The sequence below is a fragment of the Bubalus bubalis genome, chromosome 4 (genome assembly GCF_019923935.1).
Source record: "Bubalus bubalis isolate 160015118507 breed Murrah chromosome 4, NDDB_SH_1, whole genome shotgun sequence".
NCBI lineage: Eukaryota > Metazoa > Chordata > Mammalia > Artiodactyla > Bovidae > Bubalus > Bubalus bubalis.
In genome coordinates, this window is record NC_059160.1 from 6,197,533 (window position 1) to 6,219,912 (window position 22,380).

The 22,380-nt window shown below is 45.2% G+C and overlaps 1 protein-coding gene across 5 annotated transcripts in view; it reads left to right on the plus strand.

Annotated features, from left to right (window-relative positions):
* Window positions 1-22,380, plus strand: part of PACSIN2 (protein kinase C and casein kinase substrate in neurons 2) — a 114,995-nt gene that overhangs the window by 38,571 nt on the left and 54,044 nt on the right. The window contains exon 1 of one of the 5 annotated variants that reach the window (XM_025282737.3): window positions 8,803-8,947. The exons of the other annotated variants lie outside the window; for them this stretch is intronic. The gene's annotated coding sequence lies outside the window, so the exon portion shown is untranslated. Of the gene's footprint in view, window positions 1-8,802; window positions 8,948-22,380 lie in introns of those variants that run through there. 5 annotated transcript variants of the gene reach the window in all.

Here is a 22,380-nt window from a genome sequence, read left to right on the forward strand (position 1 = left end):
TGACACGGCTGAGCAGCTGAGACTTTCACTTTATGTGGCTCTGCCTCCCCACTGGGTCGCTAGTTCTTTCAGCCTAAGACCCCTGCTCTGCTTGCTTTGTGCCCCTTCCCTGCATGGGGACGCGTGCTGTGGACCTACCAGGTCATGTGAAGACATATTTGAGTTGCATGCTTCTGTGAGCCTTTAGCACTTTTCATGATCACAGATGAACTAAAAGGTTGACCATGTGTCTGATAATTGTTGAAACTAGGGGTTGTTGTTCTAATCTCTTTTTTATATGTTTAACATTTTCCATAAAAAATAAAGAGAAAAACATTTCCAGTCTACAGATGTAATGAATCCCAGGTTGTTTTGATAGTGTAGGCGTTGTGATGTTGGTTGTTGCCAGAGTTGTTCAGGTTTGTTACTCTTCTTAAATACATTTGGTTCTTCCTCAGGGGAGCCCAGCCTGGCACTCTGTGATGACCTACAGAGGTAGGACAGGGGGAGGGGAGGGAGGCTCCTGAGGGAGGTGATGTATGTGTAATTATGGCCGATTTGTGTTGTATGGCAGAAGCCAACATTGGAAAGCAATTTTCCTCCCATTACAGTTTGTTGCTCTACGATGATGTGTTGGTTTCTGCTATACAACAACACAAGTGCAGAGTGACTGCTGCCACACTGAGCAGCTCGTTTTCTCCCTGTGGCTCCTGCCAGGTTGCCTGCAGCGTGTCCTTAAGCCATGCTGGGCTGGACACTCTCAGGTACTCAGCCCTGTCGGCCTCTTAGCAAGGTCCCCTCACTTTATCTTCTTTCATGAGACCTTCTGAACCAGCCTGTCCGTATCCATACCTCGTTCCTGTGGTCATTGTGAATTTGTTTCCATCTGGATTGTTGTGGCATTGATTCACTGATTTCCCTGGTCACTGATTTACTGACCGCCTGCTGTCTGAACTTCCTGGGGGTCAACCCTGTGGTGCTGCTCCCTGAGTGTGCACCTCCTTTGTTTCAGCCCTACGCCTTGGAGAGGCCCCCTTGACCCTCCCCTGACTTAGACCCTCTGGAGCTTCCAGATTAGGAGGTGGTCATCAGGAGGTGGTCTCCATGGCTACCATTGCTAAACACATAGGTATACCTTATCCCCTCAATCTTCCCAAGCCCTGAGGTGGTTACTGAGGCTGTCTTCATATTACAGGTAGAGGAACAGGAAGCTTACAGACTTGCCAAGGTCTGCATCTGCTCACCTCTGCCCCTCTCTGTTGCCTGACCCCACTCAGTGCTGTTTTTCCCACGCAGAAGCCTAGGGAGGGCCCTCTAGGGGACCAGCATCTAATGTTACCTGGTCTGTGTCTTCACACATGCCAGAGTATGACTGGGCACATGGTGTTAAAAGACTCTTTAGTATAGTAGCTTTGATTGTAAATGGTGGAAGTAGAATAAAAACATAAAATTTGTAAAACAAGACACATTTTTGAGTTTGTAATTGGTATTATATTTAAAATCATATTTCAGACTGAGAATGGAAGCTTTTAGAGGTTAGAGACCATGTCTTTTAAATTGGATTTACATAACACTCAATAATGCCCACAAGCTTTAGATTCATTCATTTATTAAACACTTAATGTCTTTTTATTATGTGCCAAATTGAAGTATAATATTGAAAATCTTGAACAGGCATTCAGATGTTTCTTGTTTTTTGGCCCATGGAGTTCTTGGTCTTTACCATCGTTCCCGTGATCAGATCCCTAACACAGGTCCACAATGGGGAAGGACAAAGGAGAAGGCAATGATAGCATTCTGGAGTGCTTAGGATCATGACTTCATTTATTTACATATTTATACCCCACCTTGTTTCACAAAGGATTTAGTAAGGTCAGGATTGGCTGAGGCAGCAGACTGTAGATGGCGGGCATCTTGTTTCTTTCCTGAGTTTCTTCTGCGCTCGCTATCTGGCGGTTGTAATATGGTGGCTTGATGGCTGCAACACCCTTTGTTTACTGATACGACAGGCTATATTTTAGTTCACATACCCTTGATGAAAGGTGCTGGTCAGTGAAGTTGGGAGCTATCCTCCAGTGCCCTGTGCACTCCCCTGGGGAAGAGGAAGCCATAGCCAGAGGTGCAGAGTGGGCCAGCTCTTGCTTACCTGACTCGGCTCAGGGTCCCCTCTCCTGGGGAGTCTTCCAGCACCTCCTCCCAGCCTCCCCTGCTTCACGCCTTAGGTTGGCGGCCCAACGGCACGGGCCACTTGTCACACTGTGTGGCTCTGGGAGCTTGCCTGTCTACCATGCTGCCCTCTAAGCAGCTTAAGGAAAAGTGTGATGAATTATTTAGCTTGTGACTTCAAGACTCTAGCAGAGAGGGGGGTCCATATAAATGAGCAAATGGTAAAATCACACCAATAAGCCTCCAATAAAACCTTAACACAGTGTCTCTAACTCCATTCCTGAAAATACCCCCAAACTCGCCACAAACTTTGCTTGCCTCTCTTGAATTCAGACCATCTTCTTTGGGTAGTTGCCCAAAGAAGGCTCAAGGCGTTCCTGGGACTGGGGGGCAGTGGGGGAAGCTGCGTGACAGCTTAGCCACCGAGATGGTGTGTTAGAGGCCTAGGTGTTGCTTCTCACAGCATTTTATAAAATGCATAAGGAAAGATATTTGCATTCTTTTCCCTATCACATTGGTGCTTTGAAGTTTTTCTTAATTGGGCTGTCTGCTTTAATTAGTCTGGCTTCATATTTTCTTTCTTGTTTTCCCTTTCTTTCTTTTCCTTTTTTAAAACCTTTGGTTAAGTGCCAGAGAAGCAAAGAAGCTTACATAAAAGGTTTTAATTTTTTTTTTACTTCGCCAAAGATAGAACTGGTACTTAGTTCAGCTTGTCCTGGCACCTTCTTTGATAGAGAATGTTAGAAATTTGGCTTGGTTTATTCCTTTTTATGTACATAGGTGAGAAGAGTAAAGGTGAGATGGCTCTATTTACATCTTAGTTCACGAACAATATGAAAGGCTGACGGGTAGGATTTGAACATAGCCACTACCCTCTCCCCAACCAAACCAACCAAATCAAACCAAACCAAAAAAGACAACAAAAAAGATTGGACTGTTTTTACATAACCTATTTATGAGCATGGTAGAGTTATAGAATTTAAGATTTACTTATCATTTGAAAAAAAGAGAAAACTGAATACCTGTAATTATCGTATTAGATTTTACTTGTTTACTGACTGTCAAACAGCCATTGACACCTGTCACAGTGCTGCCGTTCCTGATGCTGACTGGTGCGATCACATTTTTACTGCAGTGATGACAGAGAGAACCGAGCTAACCTGGTTAGAAAGTGGACCATTCGGGCTCCTCAGAGTCATTTGTGTGTGTTAGAGGATCAGTTATCCTAAGGATTGAGACCTGATAAAATACACTGAGTGTTGCCATTACACAGAACTTACTTTATTTAGCCTCTGCACCAGAGGACCTTGCCGTGCAATCCCTGGCGAATGCCAGTCGCCACTGATGCCAATGCTGGGAGCAGGAGGAACTTGTGCTTTCCAAGTTCTGTAGCGGGCTCCGTCCCTCCTCTCTTTCTTCCTCCTCTCCTGTCCTGTCTTCTCCCTTCCTTATTCTTCCCTCTGCCTTTTCTGTTTACGGAGATACTATTTTACATACAGCTGCATGCCCTCACTTAGAGGCTGTGACAGATGGGTATGCCTGTGCGACCATTGTCCTTATCAGGACATAGGACATTTCCAACACTTCAGGGAGTCCCCTGTGCCCCTGTGCAGGCAGCACCCCAGTCCCCAGTCCCAGGCACACTCTGACCTGTCACCCTAGGTGAGTTTGCCTGGTTTACAGTTTCATATGAGACACACAGTATGTACCTTTCGCATCTGGTTTCCTGCTCACCGTGGTATTTTCGTGATTCATTCACACTGCATCTGTCGATGGCTCTTGCCTTTTAAATGCCAAGGAGTTTTCCACGGAGAGTTGATGGTGCTGCGCACTGTCGGGTCCTGATGTCCTGTATGGAGAAGTGCAGCAGAGAAATCAGGGCTCCGGAGGGGTACACGCATAGGCTGTCTGTAATCCCCCCTCCTCCCAGCTTTCCCCAGCACTGGAGGAAGGCTGAGAGGAAGAGCCAGAAGACAAACGGAGTTCTGTGTGGGGGAGGGGGCGGGGGGAGGGGGAGTGTCACCTTTTCACACTCAGAGCCTTGAGTCTTGCTAGTCTATGTGTTGGGCTTCTCAGAATGCTTTTCTGGTTATCTTCAGCTTGTGGCAGCCAGTATGATCTTGGTGCTTGTCTTTCTAGAGATAAGGGGATGGGCATTCCTAGTAGTTTAAGGTCTTGTGACCAGCAAGACTGCTCTAGGTCTTCTGCATGACTTCCGCCATCCCTGCTGGCACTCGGCCGAGGCCAAGTTCAGAGACATATGAGCTGGGAAGCTCATGTGGTGTGTGGCCGCCAGGCACACCCCGCCCGCGCGCCTCCCCCCCCCCCCCCCTCACCACAGCCTCGGCGTGGGAGTTGTCTAGCTGCTGTGGTGCTCTGTCCCGGCTTAGCTGTTAGCTCTAACCCAGTTGGGAGGAATGAAGCACAGAAGTGTATTTGCACTGCTCTATTAACAACCCAATTACTGTGCCTATAACCCTGTTAGGAGTCACCTTGTGAGAGGCAGTGGGCACTTAGGCCTCAGGAGAAAGCACCATACGGGGGTGGGGGGTGGCGGGGAGAGGGGTGATGGCTGAAGGGTATGGGGTTTCTATTTGAGGTGATGAAACTGTCCTAAGCCACGGGTAATGGTAGCCATACCTGTGAATATACTGAAACCCACTGAGTTGTATGCTTTAAATGGCTGAATGGTATGGTATCCGAATTATGTCTCGGATACCATTTTTCAAAGTGTGGTATTAGAGCCAGGACAGACCAGTTGATGAATGGGGGGAACTGACATCACAGAAATTTTATTCTTTTGGCATATGATGTGACCTGTTGCTAAATATCCTAGTTTTCTTCACAGCCCTAGTTCCATGGGGTGGGGTAGGGGTGTGTGTATGAGTGTGGTTGGAAGGGGATGGACTTCAAAGTGTCAGGTGAACCTGAGTTTGAATCCCCATCTGGCTGTTGTTAGCTGGGCAAATTGATTAACATCTCTGTGGTGGTTTCCTCGCCATAAAAAGGGACTGCTGCTGCTGCTAAGTTGCTTCAGTCGTGTCCGACTCTGTGCGACCCCATAGACGGCAGCCCACCAGGCTCCCCCGTCCCTGGGATTCTCCAGGCAAGAACACTGGAGTGGGTTGCCATTTCCTTCTCCAATGCATGAAAGTGAAAAGTGAAAGTGAAGTCACTCAGTCATGTCCGACCCTTAGCGACCCCATGGACTGCAGCCTACCAGGCTCCTCTGTCCATGGGATTTTCCAGGCAAGAGTACTAGAGTGGGGTGCCATTGCTTTCTCTGATAAAAAGGGACTAGAGGTACCTATGGAGAAGGCATGGGGTCACACAGAGTTGGACACGACTGAAGCGACTTAGCAGCAGCAGCAGAGGTACCTATGTTATGGAGTCTTTTAAAAGAGCTTGGCAGGCGCAGCCATTTTCAGCATGTGACAGTCATATAGCAGGGGTATCAGGTGGAAGAGGTAGCATGGTCAGATGTTCTGATGTCTGTGAGCTGTGCTCAGTTAATGACTGTTCACTTGAATCCCCCTGCTGATGTGGTTGTTCACAATGGCAGAGGTCAGCTAATTTGCTGGACTCTCTGCTTCTGAATTTTTTTCTGCTTTAATCCACATGGTTTGAGTAGGTTGATGATAAGCTCTTGGATAACCCACTCATGTTCCCTGCTTCATGAAGTCTTCCCACTGGGTCACTGCTCCCTTCACACTGATCCCTCAGCCCTTGAGGCACGCTGGTTCCAGCATTTATCAGCTCGTGCCATTTTAGTTATTTATACTTCTGTCCTGCCCATACGCTGTGAGCAATGCAGGGCAGGGACCTCGGCTTTTCAGTTATGGGGCCCCGAGGCCCTAAGCACTGTGCATGGCGCTAATGTTTGTTGAATGAATGCCCAATGGTTTTAAGTCTGGTGACAAACGAGATTGGAACTGGAAATACCAGTTTAGGCACCATGTGCTGGAGGTTAGCAGTGGGTTTTCCTGGAGCAGTGTTTCTGTCCCAGCACCAGTTCAAAGAGCTGCACCCTGCCCCAGGATGGGGGAGCTGCCAGAGGACTGGGAGAGCTTCCCTCCTGCAAGGAAGCCGCTGGTGCAGGGTGGCCGGAGCTGTGGGGAGGGAGAGAGTTCTCTGGCCACACTGGAGAGCTGGTCTCATTACCTCATAGTCCTGCTGCTATCAGTGTTCTTACTCGGTTCCTATGAAATTTGCACTAAGCAGCAGCTGTAGCCAGGACCCAGTTCTGATCCTTTGGGGAAGCCGAGATGGAGAGGCAGTGTGTGCAGTGGGTAACAAATGGACTCTGGAGGCTGACCCCTGGGGTTCATTCCTGCCCTGCCATGTGTCAGCTCCAGGGCACAGGGTATGTAGCGTAAGCTCTCTGTGCCTCAGTTATCCCACCTGGAAAATGGAGGAAAATGAGGCAGAAGGAGAAAAGGGCAACAGAGGATGAGATGGTTGGATGGCATCACTGATTCAATGGACGTGAATTTTAGGTAAACTCCGGGAGATGGTGAAGGACAGGGAAGCCTGGCATGCTGCAGTCCATGGGGTCACAGAGAGTCGGATACGACTGGGCGACTGAACAGCGACAACAACGGTTACCCTCATAGGGCTATTTTCATGATTAACCACACATAAAGTAAGCAGTGTATAAATGCTTATTGAGCAGCCAGTGTTTGTTGGATTTACAAAAATAAAGAGGATGAGGCTTTTAAATTTTGCTATGATTGCCCCTCTAGCCAAGAGTGCTACGTGGGGCTCTGGGACAAAGAAGAGAATTCTGTCATGCTACTTGATAGCAAGGCAAGGTACACAGTCGGCTTGCTTTGCTGAAACTCAAGTACTTATGCTTCTTAGTGGAAGAAAATATCCCCAGAAAAGGGCTTTGGTGACCAGGGTTTTATGCTGCCTAAACTTAGCTGCACATGCTCTGAAACAACTGCCATTAGTTTTAGAAAGCCTATCTTGGTGTGGTCAAGTATGCTGAAATCATTTCTAGAAACATTTTTCATCTTGCTCAGCCTTATCCAGCCTTCATGTCCATCACTGGACATGAAGGGCATTAAACCCTCAGTTCCTGATGCTGCCTGACCCCCAGCAAACCCCGTGATGAAGTGGCCAGCCTCCCTGCAGACCAGAGGGTGCTACTCTGGTGTGCATACCTTTGTAAGGGTGTAATTGACCTAACTCAGCTGGCTGCAGAGCACAGTGAAATCTGTGTTGGGTTGACTTCTGAGAAATGGAATATTTACATCAGTAAACGAGATGTCACATAACTGTCAACTTTTCGACTGAATTTTTTAAGTCAGTGCTTCTCTTTTGTTGTTGTTGTGTGGGGAGGGTGAGGGGAAGGTGGTATAGTTTTCTGAGTAGTGTGAATTATTATCGTATGTTAAATAATTGAGGCTATTGTTGATACTGTCTTTGCTTTATTGGTGTTTTTCCATTAAGGACTTTCTAAACATGAGATTTTGGGAAGAGATTTTTAACCAATTCTGTTCTGTGTTATAAGGTCAGACTTAGATGTCTGTTTTTAACTAAACATTTTTGAATGAAAATGGGTAGTAATGTATATCCACTTAGCATAATTTTCCCTTGTATATTCTTTGGTCAATTACATATTTTCTGAGAAAATATTTTAGGGACACTGAGCCCTTGAAGGATTTGTTTTTGTCTCTTTTTACGGATTACTTTGAATCTTCTCTTTCCTGTAGTGTTTATATTTTTGATGTTGTTGCATAGGTTTTTTAAAACACTTTTTATTCAGGTATAAATATATATGTACACATAAAAGTGCACAAATTATAAGTGTGTATACCAATGGATTTTCACAAGTCATCACACCCATAACAGCTCAAAAATCAGAGTGTTGCTCAGAGCGTTCCTGGTGACCTCTTCCTTTCCCCTCTGCCCTGTCACTCGGCAGAGTCGTGCCGCCTCTTTATCTCACAAGAATTATACAGGATGTTCTTGTGGGCACATACATTTTTAAATGAGACAGGACCTCTTCCTTCTCACCTCAAGTTATATTTTTCTTTTCTTCCTTCACTTTCAGTTCTTTGTCAAACTCTCGGAAGTAAGGTGCTTTGTGTTTGATGTTGACTTCTAGGGAATTACACTTGCGTGTCTGAGTGCCCTGGTTCCTGGGAGGCAGCCGTGCTGCTGAGGTCGGGGCCCCCGCCTGTGTGCAGCCTGAGCCCACGCCCGGTTTCCCTGCGTGGCCCCCGGTCACACTGCTGTGCCCTAACGTGTGGAGGCGCAGAGAGAAGTGGCGTTCTACATGTAGGGGAAATGGAAGATTATGCCATGCGCATAAATCCCTGTCACATTAACTCGTGGCTCCTGAGATACGGAGTGGGTCTTTTTGACCTTGTAAGTGGAAGGATCCTGAATACAGGAAGAGATTCCAAGACGATCACATACAGTATAAGTTAGTTCATACGCAAGTTGATTTGGGGGGGGATGATATGACTTTTGTTCTCCGTCTCTCTGATTTTCCATGAATACCGAGATTTCTACTTTCTGAAAAAAAAAAAAAAAAGGAAGCTCTGCTATGATGGTGCTAGCAGGCTCACAGCAGCGGTCTGGGAACCTGGTGCCTGTAGGGTGAATGCAGCATCGAAGGGGAATGGCCTTATCGCGGCTGCAAGGAGTCAGCAGCCAACAGGAAATGATGAAATGTGCTGGGAGAATTCTGCTGGGAGCCGAGGTCAGACATACCAGCAGGGTCGGAGGAGGCAGGTACGGAAGCGGATCTGCAAAGTTATGCAGTTGAAGCTCCTGCCTTCGACAAGAAAACGTGAGTGTGCTATTTAGAACCTGCTTTTCCTTTAAGAGAGACCTTTTGAAAGTAAAATTTTCATTGATCTTTTTTTTTTTTCCTGAGTGATTGATGTACCAGAACTCTTACTTTTAAGCACACCTTGTTTAGAGCTTCTTAATGGAAATGCTTACGCAGTTCAATATCAGCTGAAGAGTGTGGAGTGTTCTATCCAAAACACTTTGAGAAAATGTCAGAGTAAATGTTTTATTTTCTTGATGAATACATTTTGACCGAAACTAAATGAAGGTCTATGCTTTATAATTTCTACTCTGGTTTTAGAACATATGTGCATGCTTCATTTCAAAATAGATTAAATAATAAATAATAATTAAAGAGTAAATTAAAAACTTTTGCATGTTTTAGAAAGCTTGCATACCTCTAGCTGTATGTTTTTCTTACTGAGTAGCTGAATGAATTACTTGAATTAGCTGTTAATAAACAGTTGGTTTTTTCCCCCCTACTGTCAGGCATTATGTTTATCACATGCTGCCATTTCCTTTCTTAACAGCCAAATCTAATCTGCAAACATGTAACTGGGATGTGTGAGAGAAAATGAACAAATTAGCTTTTCCAGTTGACTGTAATTGCTGTTTCATGACCGTCTTTTCCAGAATCCCATCAGCTTGTGGCTTGCTCCAAGGTCCCTCCTCCATCTTTCTCCTCATCAGTTCTTAATTTTCTTCTCAGCTGGACCCTATGCCCTCGTCCCCATCCATTGCTATCACTGGACACTTTGTTTTCATTTTTATTGGATAGTAAAATGTTAAAGTTTTATGGTTTCAATAGCTGAGCAGCTTTACATACATATTTGTTTCTTATCTTGGAAGTCATATTCTGGAATTAAAACGTATTGACCCCCTCTCTCTTTCCTTTGTTTATGCAGTACTGTAATTCTAGTTAGAAGATTTTTTTTTTTAATTCCTGATACCTAAGTGATTCATCACTAAGTGAATGTATTTCTTGGGTTACCTATTGCTGTGAACATTAGAAAGGTGGTGTCCTCTGTTCTCCAAATAGTGCCATGTTAGTGCAGTCTGTGCCGTGCAGAGAAGCACGTCTTCTTGTTAGGTCATTCCTAGTGTGAGGTATGTATTTCTAATACTTTCAGGATTGCATATTTCCTATTTTCTAGAATCCTCCCCCACCCAACATATATTTCTCTCAGACCTTGATCAGGTTTCACCCTTGCTCTTAGAATATCTCCTCAAAACCCTTCTGTCTTCATAATGTGATATCTTACCTAATTCTAGGTGAATTTTAATGCTGCATTTATGAAAATAATAAACAAGTATCCTAGCTTCAAAACGAAGCATGTCTTAGAGGCCTGAGATTTATGCCAGTAGTAAAAATGAGCTCCCCTCCCATACATTGTTAGTCTTCTGTTTTGCTCACCCATATAATTCTATTATTTAGGAGGTGGCATAATTAAAAAGTGGGAACATGATCTTTAGAGTTGTAATAGCTCTTGAAGTCGTCACAGTCAGGCCCCTTTATTTTTTTAAACAAGGAATTAAGACCAAGAGATGAAATGCCCTGCTGACTTGTTCAAGGTCACTTGGCTTGTTGGTGGCTGAGTGAGTCTGGACCCTAGGTCTCCCAATTTCTGGGCCATTGGCCTTTCCTTTATTTGCTTTCTCCGTATATTATATCAAGATAAATTGGCCAGTGCTGACTTTTTTCCTCTGATGAGTCTATTTTCAAATACTCAGCTTTTATTCAACAATTTCCCTGAGTACCGTTTGGCATAGGTGCGCAATGCATTACCTCCAGCACAGTGTTGACATTATTCCCTCTGAGAGATTTTTCTTAAAAACAAAGAGTTCTCTATTTTATAAAGTTTTTCTTCCTCTCCCCTAAACTAGGTCTTACTCAATTGATACTGTTATAAGAAAACCTCATTATATGATTATCTGCTAGATGAGAAATCCAAACTTAATAACATCATAATTAATTTAAAGAAACTGACTGAAGTACATGATTCTTCTTTGAAAAGAGGATTCTTCAGGATGTGAAAGGAGAACCCTGAACTCGAGGGGAACTTTATGGCCCCTGGGAAGGAATACTGACAGCTCTGTCTTGCTGCCTCTCAGCCTGGAGTAACTGGGTTTTGGAATAGATACACTTTAAAACAATACATTAAATCATAAGTAAAGTGGGGTAATGATTGAATTTATAAAGATGAAATTTACCCACAACCTTCCAGAAACATTTAAAAATAGTCTCTCCTAAATATTGAATTTGGATCCTCTGAAATTCAAGTATGGGAATTAGATGCAAATAGAGGCATAGTGAGAACAGTGTGTGACTGTTCTCAGCCCTTGATGTGGCTCCCACTCTGCCCAGAGTCACCTTAAGATGCCCTGGAGAGGTTACAGAATAGCACTTATTTGTATTTTCTGAAGTATTTAGAGTATATGTTACGGAGAATTTCTGAAACAAAAACACTATAGGGAAATAGGCATTTTCATAAATATTTTAACTGTACTTGAAATGGTAGTCGATAGCTTTATACCTATCTTAATTTATAAAACCTGGGAATGAAGTAAGTTACATGAGCACTGTTTTTCTGTATTAGGTCAGGGCTGTGTCTTCCCTTGTGTTCTGGTAGCCATCTTTTTGTCACTGTCCTGAAGAAGCTGCGGCTTGCAGTTGCTGAGCCAGATGACCACACCGCGGGGGTTAAAGAAAGGGTGAAGCCTGCTTCAGGGAGTGGTTTAGTTCACTTCTCCCATAATTTAGTTACCTTTCTTCCCCACTTCGCATTTTATATGTACTGTTACATTTTCAGTTCAGTTCAGTTCAGTCGCTCAGTCCTGTCCGACTCTTTGCGACCCCATGAATCGCCGCACGCCAGGCCTCCCTGTCCATCACCAACTCCCGGAGTTCACTCAGACTCACGTCCATCGAGTCCATGATGCCATCCCGCCATCTCATCCTCTGTCGTCCCCTTCTCCTCCTGCCCCCAATCCCTCCCAGCATCAGAGTCTTTTCCAGTGAGTCAGCTCTTCACATGAGGTGGCCAAAGTACTGGAGTTTCAGCTTTAGCATCATTCCCTCCAAAGGAATCCGAGGGCTGATCTCCTTCAGAATGGACTGGTTGGATCTCCTTGCAGTCCAAGGGACTCTCAAGAGTCTTCTCCAACACCACACTTCAAAAGCATCAATTCTTCGGTGCTCAGCCTTCTTCACAGTCCAACTCTCACATCCATACATGACCACAGGAAAAACCATAGCCTTGACTAGACGAACCTTTGTTGGCAAAGTAATGTCTCTGCTTTTGAATATGCTATCTAGGTTGGTCATAACTTTCCTTCCAAGGAGTAAGCGTCTTTTAATTTCATGGCTGCAGTCACCATCTGCAGTGATTTTGGAGCCCAGAAAAAGAAAGTCTGACACTGTTTCCACTGTTTCCCCATCTCTTTCCCATGAAGTAATGGGACCGGATGCCATGATCTTCTGAATGTTGAGCTTTAAGCCAACTTGTTCACTCTCCACTTTCACTTTCATCAAGAGGCTTTTTAGTTCCTCTTCACTTTCTGCCATAAGGGTGGTGTCATCTGCATATCTGAGGTGATTGAGATTTCTCCCGGCAATCTTGATTCCAGCTTGTGTTTCTTCCAGTCCAGCGTTTCTCACGAATGTGTACTCTGCATATAAGTTAAATAAACAGGGTGACAATATACAGCCTTGACGAACTCCTTTTCCTATTTGAAACCAGTCTGTTGTTCCGTGTCCAGTTGTAACTGTTGCTTCCTGACCTGCATACAGATTTCTCAAGAGGCAGATCAGGTGGTCTGGTATTCCCATCTCTTTCAGAATTTTCCACAGTTTATTGTGATCCACACAGTCAAAGGCTTTGGCATAGTCAATAAAGCAGAGATAGATGTTTTTCTGGAACTCTCTTGCTTTTTCCATGATCCAGCAGATGTTGGCAATTTGATCTCTGGTTCCTCTGCCTTTTCTAAAACCAGCTTGAACATCAGGAAGTTCACGGTTCACGTATTGCTGAAGCCTGGCTTGGAGAATTTTGAGCATTACTTTACTAGCGTGTGAGATGAGTGCAATTGTGGGGTAGTTTGAGCATTCTTTGGCATTGCCTTTCTTTGGGACTGTTACATTTTAGTACATATTAAATATAGAATATCTTAAATGGCTTCCTTTTCTTAATATGTAATTGGCCTTCTTGATGTGTGTGTATATATATATAATTATACATGTATCAGTTCAGTTCAGTCGCTTAGTCGTGTCCGACTCTTTGCGACCCCATGAATCGCAGCACGCCAGGCCTCCCTGTCCATCACCAACTCCCAGAGTTCACTCAGACTCACGTCCATCGAGTCCATGATGCCATCCAGCCATCTCATCCTCTGTCGTCCCCTTCTTCTCCTGCCCCCAATCCCTCCCAGCATCAGAGTCTTTTCCAATGAGTCAACTCTTCGCATGAGGTGGCCAAAGTACTGGAGTTTCAGCTTTAGCATCATTCCCTCCAAAGAAATCCGAGGGCTGATCTCCTTCAGAATGGACTGGTTGGATCTCCTTGCAGTCCAAGGGACTCTCAAGAGTCTTCTCCAACACCACAGTTCAAAAGCGTCAATTTTTCGGCGCTCAAAACATGTAATTAATATATAACGATCCTAGTCAGTAAAAAGTAATATTTGACATTCCTCCTTGCCCCTAACTATTGCCTACAGTAGGGTAAATTCCGATTCTGCTTGTGGAGTTTAAAGACGTGAAAGGGGATACGGGGTGCTGGCTTTGCTGCAGCCTGAGGAGGGCTTTAAAGGTAGCCCCTGAGGCTGTTCTTGGCCCAGAAGTCCCAGAGGGTGTGAGAGGTTGGGTTGTCTGGGCCGTCTTCACTTCTCTGCTTGAGGCTTCTCTTCAGACCTGCTTCTAGTTGTGGCCTTAGAATCTCCTCTGAGGCGTTGAAGAAACTTCTGGTAGCCCAAGTAGATCCCAGGCACTAGAGGCACGTGAAGAGAACTGTGTGTGTGTTGGGGTTGGGGATGGATAGTATCAATGGAAAATATGGGCCATTAATTTGAATGAACGAGTGAATGAATGAAAGGGTTGCAGCGGTCTCCTTCCCATAGAGATTGAAGGCACTGGAGTTGTGTTTCACTGAGCTGGTCTAATGTGTTTGCACCTCAGTTCTGCCTTGATGTCAAGTGACAGACTAGGTGTCTAGCATCTCCAACAGCCCTGGGAATCTGGCCTAATTTTTTTTTTTTCCCCTCATTAGACTGTCATACATGAATCATAAGACATGAATCTCTATGTAGACTCACAAGCTTAATGTTCTATTTTTGGATAACTTAAAGAATCCGACAGAAGGTGTCTTGAATTTGAAATGTGTGCCCGTGGCCATCACAATAGTATGTAATTAAAATTTCTTACTGATAACGTGAAGGCTGTGCTACACATTTTATACCATCTTGTTTCCCATGGAGATTTGTTCTGCAGTCCTTGAAGGAGATCAGGGAGAATGATTTTGCAGGAAAATGCTTATCTGGCAAGATGTTATTGATGAAATTAACAGGGCTAAAATGTTGAGCTTACCAATTTGGAATTCCCTTTGATTCTCACATTCCTAACACATTAGTAGTGCTTGTTTAGCAAACTCAATGAAGCCCAGGGCAATATGGAGACAATGAAGCGATCTCTTTGTGGTTCTTTTCTGTTATCAGCTGACACAAAAGGGAAACATAGCGCAGGGCACAGTGGATTGATGACCTAGTATCTGTTGACTTGGAAAACAGAACATTTTGTTAATTTAGCAACTGAGGGTGTTCAGTTCAGGTTCACTTTATTCTCGACCCTTATTATGCAGGAGGAATGTTACACATCAAGACCACAAGGCCATGCAGAGAAGTCTCAGGACCACTTTTTTGTTTTGAGGCAAAATCATTGCATATTTAATGTTAACTTCTAAGGCATTAATGTATCTTCGGCACATCCAGTAGACTTGTAAGGCTGAAGAGTTTGAATTTGGGATGGGCAAAGGTTGTCATAATGATGAAAAGTCATGATGTGAGGCTTATGTAACTCTGCTTGTTCAGCACCTGACTACTTTTGTTAATAGCTGTGCAGGCACCTGAGCCAGCTCTCTGCTTATTTCCAGCCTCCGTTAGGCCACTACCTGGAGGGACAGTCCATCTGAATGCTGGTTGGCTGGATCACTTGTTTCAGGCACGCATGTGTTCAGCTTACCTGCTTGGCAGAGTTTGTTGTGTGCTCAGTTTGTGTCAGGCATGGTGCTGGTAGGCCCTGGGATCCGTGATGGTTCAGATTGAGTTCTTGCCCCCAAGAAGCCCCAGTCCAGACAGGTAAAGAGACTTCTAAACTCCAGGGTGAGGAGTCTCCTCACAGTGGTACCTTATCTGCTGTGAAGAATGGGGGAGGTCAGGGAAAACCTCAGTTTGGTGGTATGTTTTGAGAGAGAGATTTGTCAGGTGGATGAGAGAAGCAGAGGGAAATACATACTCGAAGGCAAGGAGGTCTGAGAGAACATGCTGTGTTCAGGAGTTGGATGTGGCTGATGGTAGTATGTACACAGCAGGCTTCGATAAACCTGATAACCTCAGGTTTATCAGGCCCGGGCCAGTGTTTTCCATCCTAACCCCGTTCGTCTGAATTTTCTTTTTCTCTTTGTGGCACCACCAGCTACCTTGCCTCCAAAATCAAGAATATATATTTTTAAGGGTTCTCCTTCCTTTTTTTCCCTTTTGAACTTTTTATTTTGTATTAGAGCTTCCTTGGTGGCTCAGACAGTAATGAATCTGCCTGCAATGCAGGAGACCCAAGTTCCATCCCTGATCGGGAAGATCCCCTGGAGGAGGGCATGGCAACCCACTCCAGTATTCTTGCCTGGGAAATGCCATGGACCAAGGAGCCTGGTGGGCTACAGTCCATGGGGTCACAGTCAGGCACTGTTCAGCAACTAACACTTTCAACAAAGCTGATTAACCATGTTGTGATAGTTTCAGGTGAACAGCAAAGGGACTCAGCCATCCGTCTACTTGTATCCCCATTCTCAAAATCAGGCACTTTTAATCCTTGTTCCCTTCTGCCCCCCATTCAGAGGTCGCCATCACCCTGGAGGCCCCCATGCTGGTGCTGTGCCAGGCCCAGGACAAATGTCATTTGATCTGCACAACCGCTAAAGCAGATTGGATTCCATTTTACAGATGAGCAATGCCAACTTCATCTATTCTTCTCTTGAATATCAGTCCTCTTTCTTGGTCTCCTAACCCTTTGTCCTTCTCCAGTCTCCAATCTCTAGGAGCAGCACCATCCAATATGGTAGTTGGTAATCATGTGTGGCTATTTGTATTAAAATGAATTAAAAGTAAATACAAGAAAGTCAATCCCCAGTTGCACCAGCTGCATTTTAAGGCTTCAGTTGCTAGTGGCTGCCATACTGGACGGCCCAGCTCTACAGGCTTGATGATCTGTTCTCTGCTTTCTGTCCAAGGGAACTTTCTTTGACGGGCTTTTGGTCAGGTCCCTTCTCATAACTTTTCAGATTCCCAGTGTGACCTTCAAGCCCCTGGGCCTAGTGGTACCTGTCTTGCCTTGTATTCAGCTCCTCCCTGTTTGCTCCCCTGCCACCACATTCTCCATTCTTTCATACCTTTTAACCTCTCTCTCTCTCCAGAATACCGCTCACTGTCCGTGCATTCTCCTGCACACTTCAGACCTAGCTCAGGCGCCCTTCACTGGCTTTCTTCAGGTTAATCTCCTCATTACACTCCAGTCCTTGTGACCACCCACCGTATGCGCCCCTGTGAGAGCGCAGATGGTCCTTATCACATGCTGCTGGCGTTTGTCTATCATCCTGCGGCAGGTGGAGTGGCTAAGCTTTGGGGACAGATAGACTCAGTTTCAAAACTAACCATTTACTTGCCCTGTGGCTCTGAGCAAGATATTTAACCTCTCTGACTCTCGGTTTCTTCTGTACAATAAAGATTATGATGCTTTCTTTCCTGTGGAATGAAACCACATGCGCAGAGCCCCCAGCATTGTCCTTAATGCGACAGCCCTTAAGGCATAGTTGAGGCTGTCCATCTAGACGGTTATCATTAGGGTCTATCCACCTTGCTAAAACAGTATCCTCTACAAATAATGTTTTCATTCTTCTTTTCTAATTCTTATACTGTTTTCTTACTTTTCTTGTTGTTTTGGCTAGTCCTCCAGTACAGTTTGAATAGAAGTACACCCGAAGAGATGTGGCCTTTCTTATTCCTGTGCCTTCTGTTTGCTACAGTTCTTCTGTGTGTGCATGCGTGTGTGTGTGCATGCCTTTTTAAAATTAATTTATGGCTGCATTGGGTCTCCATTGCTGCATGTGGGCTTTCTCTAGTGGCGTCAAGTTGGGGCTCCTCTGATTGCAGGCTTCTCGCTGCAGTGGCTTCTCTTGTTGGGGAGCATCGGCTCTAGTGTGCACAGGTTCAGTAGTTGTGGCTCGTGGGCTTAGTTGCTCTGTGGCATGTGGGATCCTCCTGGACCAGGGATCAAACCTGTGTTCCCTACATTAGCAGGTGATCTCTTAACCTCTGGACCACCAGGGAAGTCCTGTGATCACTGATCTTTGATGTTACTTATTGCCAAAAGATTACAAGTCACTGAAGGCTCAGATAATGGTTAGTATTTTTTAGCAATAAAGGACTTTAAGATTAAGGTACATTGTTTTTTAGACATGATGCTATATGTTGTACACTTAATACACTACAGGGTAAACCTAACTTTTACATGCACTGGGAAGCCCAAAACTTTGTGTGATTTACTTTATTGCAGTATTTACTTTATTGAGGTGGTCTGGAGCCAAACTTGCAAGATCTCTGAGGTATGCTTGCATAGTAATTAGGCATTTTATCATAAACAGAAGTTCCAGTCATTTTTCTGCTTTGTAAACTGGTAACTGGAAGTGTTTTATTAGGCAGATAACATCATAAAAACATGTGTATATACATATATAAATGGCTTAACATTGCAGATTTTTGTTTTACGTTCCTAGAGTTTTCAGTGACACAACTGAGGAATGGGCATGTATATCCGCTTGCTCAAGTGATATCCGCGCCCCCGGGTGGGGCAAGGCCAGCGAGATCCAGGGACCTGAGAAGTTGTACTAGGGACAGGCGGCAGGGAGGGACATTTGCTGAGTGCCTCGTGTGGGCAGGCACTCACATATAAGGTGGTATTTAAATTTCTCCTTACTTCCCACTGAAGTAGATCAGCCATGTTTATGCTCATTTCCAGGTGAGAAGAATGAGGCTTAGAAGTTAAAGCTTGCCCCTGTCATAGCACCCACTGCTAGTACGAGCCCTGCTCTCTCTTCCCCACGTAAGGGAAACTATTTATCTCATTAGCTTCAGATTGTTGCTGGATAAGTGGGTTCCCTGCTCTTTTTTCCAAATTACTGGATAGTCCTTCAGGTTATGCTGCTGCTGCTAAGTCGCTTCAGTCATGTCGGACTCTGTGTGACCCCATACACGGCAGCCCACCAGGTTCCCCTGTCCCTGGGATTCTCCAGGCAAGAACACCGGGGTGGGTTGCCATTTCCTTCTCCAATGCATGAAAGTGAAAAGTGAAAGTGAAGTCACTGAGTCATGTCCAACTCTTCGAGACCCCATGGACTGCAGCCTACCAGGCTCCTCAGTCCATAGGATTTTCCAGGCAAGAGTACTGGAGTGGGGTGCCACTGCCTTCTCTGTCAGGTTATGGGAACTTGTTAAAAAATAAAATCATCGTCAAGTTAGAATGCAGTTGTCAGTTTATCACTTGAGGTCCACACTGGCCCTGTGTCTTTCCTTCCTTAGAACAGAATGCTTTGGCTCCAGCTTGTACATTTGAACAAAAAAAATAGTGTCTTGAGAAAGTGTCCCCATAGTTAGGTGCATAATAGCTACAAAATTAAACCCAAACCCTTTTGTGGTTACATGACTTTTTTTTTTTTTAAACTTCAACAGCACATATTTACAGCACGGCTTGAGAAGTACTTGAACAGTTCATTTCCTGACAGAGCTCTGATGGGTGTGAAGTCTTGTCAATGGTTTCCTAGCCTTCTCATGACAAGCTCTTTTCAGGAGGTGCTACTTTTTAAGGCTGATGGGTGGACAGAGCAGAAGTCACTCTTCTTGCAGCATAATGAGTGACTCAGGCTGATGGCATGACCATCAGCACCCTGGCCCTTGTAAATTCTCTTTCCTCTTTCCTTAAAAGCCATAGCCACTTCCCAGGGCTTGCCATCAAGATCTGTGTGAGCCTCCACTGTACTGGTTTATCCCACCTTCTCTTTGCCATGCAGTTCCCTCTCCTGGAATGCCCCTCCTTGCTTCTCCAGCTGATGAATTCCCACTGAAGTGTCAGCCCCATAGGCCCATTATGAGCCCTCCTGTTCCCATAGCGTGTTCTCCCCTAGGCCCTGGCTCTGTGTTTGAGGAGGAGGTTCAAGTGTCCTTCAAGCTTCCCTTGGGAAGGAGAATGCCTCAGTGATGGCGCCTGGCTTGTTTGACTGAGGATAGCCCATGGTCACCATCACCCTGGAGGCCCCCATACTGGCGCTGTGCCAGGCCCAGGACAAATGTCATTTGATCTGCGTAACTGCTAAGGCAGATTGGATTCCTTTTTTCCATTTTGCAAATGGGCCATGCCAATCACAGACCTCTTGAGTTTTTTGCCTGAGGTGACGAAGCCATCAAGGGATTACCCCTGTGTGTTTGTGAAGCATCACTGATGCAGATTTCAGAGGCTAGTTTTCAGTTCTAGATGTATGCATCCAGGGGTGCCATGTTCTTTGGTGGTATTCTCTCTCTGTGTCTAGTTTGCAGGGTGGGTGAGTGTCACCCCTTCAGCCGAGCTGCAGCCCCTCTAGAGTGCTCAGCACTCAGTCAGACTTTGAAGGGGGGAAGAGCCTCCAAAAGTGCCGCTGCACAGGAAAAGAGGCCGAGGAACTGCCCACAGAGGCCCTTTGTGTGACAGGAAGTCTGCTTCTAAAAGGGGCCGCCTCAGAGTGGAGGGCTTGAAAGAAGCTGAAGTGCTTGACCTGGGGCCACTGTGACTCACGCATGTTGTTAATAATGTCCTTTGTCGAATCTTGGGAACCTGCTTTAACAGAGCTCGGAGGGCACCCCCATAAGTGCCCGCTCTCAGTGGTCAGCATTTCTCTCCCCCTCTTTCCCTATCACATCTGCCCGTGTTGAATACCCCCATTTTCTTGTCTGAACAAAGGGCAACCTCCTGACCCATTCTATACTTTTTCCTTTGACTTTTGCCAGAAGAGTCTTTCTGTCTCATCTGACTTTTCTTCTTTAGTGTTTGATTATGTCTCTTGAGGTGGAAACCTTGCAGCTCAAGGAAGAAGTATCCGACTGGGCGGGAGCTTCTCACTGAGAAAAGGACTGTTCAGCAAGTTAGGTAAAAAGCTTAATAACTGTCTCTGGCGGTGCTCCTCAAAGACTGGCAAAGGAGAGGTGGTGCTGCACAGAGAATTTCAAGGAATAAAGAGAACATGAAGTGCCTGAATCCATAGCCCAGTTCCCTGTAACTTTGTCATACATGTCTCTTGTGTCTGTTACCATCTGCCAGTTGTCAGGTACTCTGTTAGGCTGAGGACACCTGATGTGAATGGGGAGGCCGTGGCAGTGATGGGCCAGTGCATCCTCTTGTGCTTGCTCCCTGCCCCTGACCACCAGCCGGACATGAGAGAGGAGCAGCGAATTTCCAGGAAGGGTGTGTGTGTGTGTGTGTGTGTGTGTGTGTGAGATGCCACTTGTGTGAAGGCATTCTAAGGTTATGTTAGAATAACACTGCTTCAGTCTTTGGCAGGCAGCTTTACGTGCTGTAGTGTCACTGGGGCTCCTTGCCGGGTTGACATGGTGGCAGATCAATGAGCACTTGTTCTTTGGAGGTGTAAAACCTGTCTTTGTTGAGTGGGACTGCCTGGATGATCATCACAGGATGCTTACATTTTGGGGACAGAAGAAGCCACATCTGTTGAATGTGTTTAATCACAGATGATAGCTACTTTCCTGAGATTCTAGTAACCATGGTTTGTCCCCCCTTTCCATTTGGAATGGTTGAAACCAGAACTGCAAAGACCCTTATCCTTTAGCGCACCCCCGCATTGTGGAGAAGGGAAAACCAAGTGTCAGGAGGGTGAGTGGGACAGATCTGTGAATGGCTCCAGCCTCCTCCCCATTCATGTGAGGAAACCTGGGGTGAGTTAACTGTTAGTGAGTTTTTCTTTGGGTGAAGTCATGACCCATGCCCTTGAAACGTTAAACTAGCTTTATTACATGAAAGAAGAATGTTGTTTCCCTTTTGCTAATTCAGATATATGCATCTTAAAATGTACACACTGAAATCATGTTACAGAAATAAGGAGCACACAACTTCATCTCCAGAGTCTCCTCCAAAGTAACCCCGACATGGTTACTTTCTGGTCAGACATCCAGTCATTTAGCAAATATTTGAGTGTCTACTTCATGCTAAGCACTGGGGTTACAAAGAAGAAAATACATAATCCTTGCCTTTGAACGTTTGTGTGTAATAAAGGTCTGTCCACTATTTTATTTTTTGCTTATGCCCAATTTTGGATATAAAGTGGTTCCCTTGCTTCTCTTTTATAATGGCTGTGTAGTGTCCACTCTGTCAAGTCACTGATGTCTCAGTTTGTGAGCATTTGACTTGTTCTCCAGTCTCTGCTGTTATAAATATTACTGGGATGAACATTTTGTTCAAGTTCTTTTTTCTTTGAATTTATTTGGTTGGGTCATATTCCCCAGAGTGGGCCCACAGGGTCAGAGGTTAGTAACTGTCATCTGCCTTGTTCTGTTTCCAGATTTTTCCATGAAGTCTGTCAGCAATGTTAGAGTTCATTCCTATTTTTCTGTGGCCCCACTGGGGTTATCATTTTAATTTTCTCAAGTTATTTCCATTTTTAAAAGCAGTTGTTTTTGTTTGTTTATTTCTGGCTGTGCCAGGTCTTTGTTGCCGCATGCGGGCTTCTTCAGTTGCGGCGAGTGGAAGCTACTCTAGTGGTGATGCCCGGGCATCTCACTGTAGTGGCTTCTCTTGTGGACCATGGGCTCCAGAGCCCGGGCTCAGCTGTTGTGATGGACAGGCTTAGTTGCCTCGTGGCACGTGGAATCTTCCAGCACCAGGGATCGAACCTGTGTCCCCTGCATTGACAGGCAGATTCTCAACCATTGAACCACCAGGGGAGTCCAGTTACTTCTGTTTTTAAAGGAAGGTTGTACTTTTCCCCTACATGTTAATTTATAGGAGTAGATTTAGCTAGGATAAGCTACGGTAACAAGCTAACTCTGAATCTCAGAGGTTCACATAACAAAATGTCTTCCTTGCTTGCTCTGCAGGTTGCTTGTGGGGCACTGGGGCGCAAGTCTACACAG